Below are 7339 nucleotides of genomic sequence, written 5' to 3'. Positions count from 1 at the left end.
TGGGATGTGGACATGAAGCTAGGGTTAGAGTTGATCTAGGATGTGGACATGAAGCTAGGGTTAGGGTTGATCTAGGATGTGGACATGAAGCTAGGGTTAGGGTTGATCTGGGATGTGGACATGAAGCTAGGGTTAGGGTTGATCTAGGATGGGGACATGAAGCTAGGGTTAGGGTTAGGGTTGTCTTTTATTCTGAAGTCAAATTCAATGAATAAAGGAGTCAAGAGAAAACATGTTCTATAATATAGATTCTATACAGGAATCAATGTCTTAAAACAAATCCCTCTTGGTTGGTAATGTAATTATCTGATTTAACACCACTTAGACGTTTGATTTGCTTTTTTTTTTACATACCCTATGTTGGTCTACGCATGTTTTCTTCCTCGTGACGTTGCAAGGACGTATCCGTAGTAACCTGTCCTGTCCAATGCGTGCGCCCCCTCAGAGGTGAAGAGTGTTCCAGTTCATACTGTAAACTGTCGTTGGATCAAGGTTTGGTTTCGGTGACAGCGCTCCGCGCTATCGAGTTTTGAGAGCCTGGAATACGGGTTACTGAGGCGGAAAGCCGCGTTGTAGAGAGCCAAGATGATGAATATGTGGAAAGTCCGGGAATTGGTTGATAAAGCGTAAGTATTTTCACTCTATTCGAGTTCAACACTCGAGTTTACCTGTTTGAGAGAGACACGTACCCAACACTTTGACGTCACGTAGCAGCAGGAAGCTAGTTAGCTTCAGTAGCAAGTTGTGGCAGTCAAAACACGGGACAAAATCTACTTTTTTGCCATTCGACTATTTAACCATTTTAATCTCGTCTGGAACTATCCGACGAGCGATTGATAACGCAACTTTCTAGCCGCGTTATCTGTTTTTAGAAAGCTGAGATGGTTGTTATCCAGCTAGCTAATTATCTAGCGTAACGACGTTAGATTGAAATAGTTTTTTGCGCAGTTTCACAGTCAGTTTGTTGTTTGGTTAGCTAGCAAGCAAATTTACTGAGCTAGGTAATTAGCCAGCTCAAAACCAAACGTATGCACTTACATTAGGGGAAATCTTTCTGTGATATAGGTACTATTAGTTGTGGCAAAGGCCTTGAATGCTAATTGGATGTATTCTGACAAGCCAACTTCCGGGTGTGAAAGTAACAAGCATACCAACCAGAACTTTTTGCTTTTCTCAGGCCTATCAAAACGGCCACATCTCAGTTGACATAACTATAATAAATGCATGTGTATATATATATATTACAAAGTATAGGATGATCCAAGTAAGCCTAGAACACCTGGATATCTCACTCAAACGTCTGCCTAGCTACCTGTATACTTCTTAGTATGCTAGCTATAGGCTAAATTATAAAAACAATTACAATACATTTGACTGAGTGTATGTTTGTTATGGGTCTCTTGCATTTGCAAAATGGAGGAGCTTTGCATGCAGAAGCAGAAAGGTGGAGCCTAGATCACTATCAATCACAGTGTCTGTTGATACAGTACAAGAGAGAGCACTGTAATGTGTAACTCTGTAATAAACAATTACTTGCTGAATGCAACTATAGATTGATTGGACAATCAATAGGCAATGTCACACTTCATACAGTTGCATTGTGAAGACATTGCTGTTGCTACATTATTAGCTAGAGTAACTTGCCAGAGTTGGATTAAAAATAAAGTTTCTCTGCGGGTGCCTCCCAAATGGCACCCTTTTCTCTAAATAGTGCACTGCTTTTGACTAGGGCCCATAGGGAATAGGATGCCATTTGGGACATAAACTAAGAGTGGATTGCATAGCACAGTTGCATTGCATGGCATTCATGGGAATAAACAAGATTAGCCTAGACCTTGTACAGTCGCTGTCAGCAGAGATTGAAACTAAAGGCTTGAACGAATGGCTGAATGGTTCCACCTCTGAGCAAGAGAAACACCTGGTTTAGCCGGCTTATTGTTTTCTTTTGTCCTCCTCTCGTATAGTTTACTGTCCCTCACAGCTGAGTAATGACCTGAGATAGACAGTACAGCACACACACAGGCCTACCGTAGAGCTCTAGGAAGTAGTGGGAGAATGCAATCTCCATTTAAGCTTTAACGGCTGGTTTGGCGAGCTATGGCAACAGCAGAAGCGCGCAGTTCCTGTCCAAGAATACATTCCTGCAAAAAAAGTTGAGAGAGAATAATGATTAACGAGACAACTTTTTAAGTGTTTCCCAAACAAGCACATATATTATTCCTCAATAATGATGACGGATCAGCTCCTAGAGGGATGTTACCACCCATGGCTGCAAAAACACTGTTGAGGTGGCTTGTTATGCTTAACCAATGCACTAAAACACAGATTGGGTACATCATTGTGCACATGTTGTCACACATCATGAAACACTTTAAGTAAAAGATGACAGACTGTAGCCTGTCATTTTTTTGTTATATAGGTCCATGTAGCCAGAGTGAAAAGAAGGAAGAATATTCCACAACATGCATCCTGTTTGCAACAAGGCACTTGTTGCAACATAACACTTTGAATACAAAGTGTTATGTTTGGGGCAAATTCAATACCACTCCATATTTTCTAGCATAGTGGTGGCTGCATCATGTTATGGGTATGCTTGTAATAGTTAAGAACTTGGGAGTTTTTCAGGATAAAAAATAAACGTAATGGAGCTAAGCACAGACAAAATCATAGAGGAAAACCTGGTTCAGTCTGCTTTCCACCAGACGCTGGGAGATGAATTCACCTTTCAGCAGGACAATAACCTAAAACAGAAGGCCAAATCTACACTGGAGTTTGAACTTTTTTTAACTAGGCAGGTCAGCCAGGCCCAGCCAGTCAGAATTAGTTTTTCTCCACAGAAGGGCTTTATTACGGACAGAAATACTCCTCAGTTTCATCAGCTGCCCAGGTGGCTGGTCTCAGATGATCCCACAGGTGAAGAAGCCGGATGTGGAGGTCCTGGGCTGGTGTGGTTACACGTGTTCTGCGGTTGTGAGGCCAGTTGGACGTACTGCCAAATTATCTAAAACAACATTGGAGGCGAGGTGATGTATAGTAGAGAAATGTACATTCAATTCTCTGCCAACAGCTCTGGTGGACATTTCTGCAGTCAGCATGCCAATTGCAAGCTCCCTCAAAACTTGAGAAATCTGTGGCATTGTGTTGTGACAAAACATTTGTCGCCTTTTATTGTCCCCAGCACAAGTTACACCTTTGTAATGATAAGCTTCTTGATATGCCACATCTGTCAGGTGGCTGGATTATACTGGCAAAGGAGAAATGCTCACTAACAGGGATGTAAACAAATTTGTGCACTGATTTTTTTGAGAAATCAGCTTTTTTGGGGTATGGAACATTTCTGGGATCTTTCATTTCAGCTCATGAAACATGGGACCAACACTTTACATAGATTTTCAAGCAGATTTATACTGAACCAAAATATAAATGCAACATGTAAAGACTTGAAAATGAAAAGTTTTAGCAATGAGCAACATCCAATTTGACAGAATTAAGAATTTAAAAAATAAAGAATAATGGGCAAATATTGTACAATTAGGTGTGCAAAGCTCTTAGAGACTTACCCAGAAAGACTCACAGCTGTAATTGCTGCCAAAGGGAATTCTAACAAGTATTGACTCAGTGGTTTGAATTCTGGGTAAATCTCTAAGAGCTTTGTACACCTGGATTGTACAATATTTGACATTTCTTCAATAATTCTGTATTTCATTTTCATTACATTTGCAAAACATTTCTAAAGATGTTTTCACTGTCGTTATGGGGTATTGTGTGTAGATGGGTGATATTTTTGTTGTTGAATTCAGGCTGTGTAACAACATGATGGAATAAGTCAAGGGGTGTGAATACTTTCTGAAGACTATGTTTATAGCGGAGATCTTCTGGGAATAAAATACCTAACGGTGCACTTTGGCTGCTCTACGAATGGTCTGGATTTTAAGAGCCACGTTACTAACGAAGGCTCTGGGAAACAACACCTTGGCTACTGAAGATGCATCGTGAGAAGGTTCAAACGATGATCTAAACACTACGGAAGCTCTCGGAAACGAGGGCCTTGAGTAGAGATGTTGTGAGTGGGGAAACACCCATCCGAGTACAGCCATGTTCCACAAAGGTGACTGAATGCTGGCTCACTGAAGGATATCTACAGATCTAGACTTGAATCAAGGGACTGGCAATCCTGTGTCGAAGTCTTCCCGGCAGTCACATGGAAAAATTGTTACAATACTAAATAAATAGGCCTAAAGACTTTATTTGGACTAGTCACAGGATGAAGGAAATTGGTGTGTGTATTGCAGACAGATGTGCAATGAAACGGAAGCCTTTGCCATATTGTGTGTCACAGATTACACACAGATATAAACACAGATACACACACACACACACGATCAGAGGCTTCCTTTTGATCAGGTTGATATGTGGGACAGAGGAAGCTAGCAAGTCTACTGAGAAGAGAAAAGAGAACTGTCTTGTCTAAATGTTGGGCTATATCACGTTATAAGGTTTTTCACTATGTTTCAAAGCGCCATTTCCTTGTTGCTACAATTCTAATTGTCGGCCTAATTTTTGTTTGTGACAAAACAAGCAAGTGTAGTGTAGAGAATCATTGTACCATATAAACCTCTGTGAAATATATTTTCCATATCCAAAAATATTGTACATCCAGCTGTTCTTGCTGGGGATGGCCCGTCAGGAAGTCCAGGATCCAGTTGCAGAAGGTGTTTAGTCCCAGGGTCCTTAGCTTAGTGATGAGCTTTGAGGGCACTATGGTGTTGAATGCTGAGCTGTAGTCAATGAACAGCATTCTCAGATAGGTGTTCCTTTTGTCCAGCTGGGAAAGGGCAGTGTGGAGTGTGATTGAGATTGCGTCATCTGTGGATCTGTTGGGGCGGTATGCGATTTGGAGTGGGCCTTGGTTATCCGGGAGGACGCTGTTGATGTGAGCCATGATCAGCCTTTCAAAGCACTTCATGGCTACCGACGTGAGTGCTACGGGGCAGTAATCATTTAGGCAGGTTATTTTCGCTTCCTTGGGAACAGATACTATGGTGGTCTGCTTGAAACATGTAGGTATTACAGACTCGGTCAGGGAGAGGTTGAAAATGTCAATGAAGACACTTGCCAGTTTGTCTGCGCATGCTTTGAGTGCACGTCCTGGTAATCAGTCTGGCCCAGCGGCTTTGTGAATGTTGACCTGTTAAAGGTTTTGCTCACATCTGCTACCGAGAGCGTTGTCACACAGTTGTCCAGAACAGCTGGTGCTCTCATTCACGCTTCAGTGTTGCTTGCCTCAAATCGAGCATAAAAGGCATTTAGCTCGTCTGGTAGGCTCGCGTCACTGGGCAGCTCGCAACTGGGTTTCCCTTTGTAGTCCGTAATAGTTTTCAAGCCCTGCCACATCCGACGAGCATCAGAGCCGGTGTAGTAGGATTCAATCTTAATCCTGTATTGACGCTTTGCTTATTTGATGGTTCGTCTGAGGGCATAGCTGGATTTCTTATAAGCGTCCGGATTGGCGTCCCACTCCTTGAAAGTGGCAGCTCTAGTTCGATGAGGATGTTGCCTGTAATCCATGGCTTCTGGTTGGGATATGTACGTACGGTCACTGTGAGGACGACGTTGTCGATGCACTTATTGATGAAGCCGATGACTGAGGTGGTATACTCCTCAATGCCATTGGATGAATCTCAGACCATATTCCAGTCTGTGCTAGCAAAACAGTCCTGTAGCATAGCATCCGCGTCATCTGACCACTTTGTTATTGAGCGAGTCGCTGGTGCTTCCTGCTTTAGTTTTTGCTTGTAAGCAGGAATCAGGAGGATAGAATTATGGTCAGATTTGCCAAATGGAGGGAGAGTTTTGTATGCATCTGTGTGTGTGTGGAGTAAAGGTGGTCTAGAGTCCCCCCCCTCTGGTTGCATGTGACATGCTGGTAGAAATGAGGTAAAACGGATTTAAGTTTGCCTGCATTAAAGTCCCCGGCCACTAGGAGTGCCGCTTCTGCATGAGCATTTTCTTGTTTGCTTATGGCCTTATAGAGTTGGTTGAGTGCAGTCTTAGTGCAGGCATCGGTCTGTGGTGCTAAATAGACGGCTATTAGTAATATAGATGTGAACTCTCTTGGTAGATAGTGTGGTCTACAGCTTATCATAAGGTACTCTACCTCAGGTGAGCAATACCTCGAGACTTCTTTAATATTAGACATCGCGCACCAGCTGTTATAGACACTCCATCCAGACTATCCCTGTCTCTCTCTCTGCTCTAATGCCCTGAAGTGCCAAACTGGTTTTCTTGACTTCCATAGTATACACTTTAATATTTTGGCCTTTTTGCAAACGCTGTTATCCAGAGCAACTTAGTCAGTGCATTCAACATGTATGCGCACACACACCACGTCCTCAGATTGCCTGTGTAAAGTCATGAGGGTTATTTCACTCTGTTCCTGGAGATACAGGAGGAAAGAATGGTTTAATGTAAATAGAGGCTGTGTGTGTTGACTATTACCATGAATAGGCTGTCCAATGCTCGGTCTGGGCCTCGGTCTGGGCCTCGGTCTGGGCCTCGGTCTGGATCTCGGTCTGGGCCTCGGTTTGTCTTTTCAATAAAGACTGATAAGACAGTTTGAGTGCAGACCTTCCTTTTGTCCCTGGCTTGTCCTCCTATTCTCTTCATAAAGTATATCTTACCTTTACCTCCCCCTGTAGAACCAATGTGGTGATGAACTACTCGGAGGTGGAGTCTAAAGTGAGGGAGGCCACCAACGATGACCCCTGGGGACCTTCAGGACAGCAGATGGCAGATATTTCCAGGTAGGGGCGATGTTCACACACACCCACAGTACTTTACAGGAAAAATAGTTCTTTAAATGAAATCCCGTTCCCATGTAGTTAAATTCTACACCTCTTCCTCTCTCTCTGGCTCTCCCTCTCTCTCCTCCCTCTGTCTCTCTACTACCTCTGTCTCTCTACTACCTCTGTCTCTCTCCTCCCTCTGTCTCTCTACTACCTCTGTCTCTCTACTACCTCTGTCTCTCTACTACCTCTGTCTCTCTCCTCCCTCTGTCTCTCTCCTCCCTCTGTCTCTCTACTACCTCTGTCTCTCTCCTCCCTCTGTCTCTCTCCTCCCTCTGTCTCTCTACTACCTCTGTCTCTCTACTACCTCTGTCTCTCTACTACCTCTGTCTCTCTACTACCTCTGTCTCTCTACTACCTCTGTCTCTCTCTCTGTCTGTCCCGCTCTCTCTACTACCTCTGTCTCTCTCTCTGTCTGTCCCGCTCTCTCTCTCTGTCTGTCCCGCTCTCTCTCTCTGTCTGTCCCGCTCTCTCTCTCTGTCTGTCCCGCTCTC

General features: G+C 43.5%; 1 long non-coding RNA gene across 1 annotated transcript; it reads left to right on the top strand.

The window, feature by feature from the left end:
* Nucleotides 1-391: 391 nt before the first annotated feature.
* LOC115168211 (uncharacterized) lies at nucleotides 392-6731 on the top strand. Its single transcript, XR_003870637.1, has 2 exons — nucleotides 392-626; nucleotides 6699-6731. It is a non-coding gene; the product is annotated as an uncharacterized LOC115168211 (long non-coding RNA).
* Nucleotides 6732-7339: the final 608 nt, after the last annotated feature.

This window comes from Salmo trutta, chromosome 3, assembly GCF_901001165.1.
Source record: "Salmo trutta chromosome 3, fSalTru1.1, whole genome shotgun sequence".
In the NCBI taxonomy this organism is placed as follows: domain Eukaryota; kingdom Metazoa; phylum Chordata; class Actinopteri; order Salmoniformes; family Salmonidae; genus Salmo; species Salmo trutta.
This window is presented reverse-complemented; position numbering and strand designations above follow the sequence as displayed.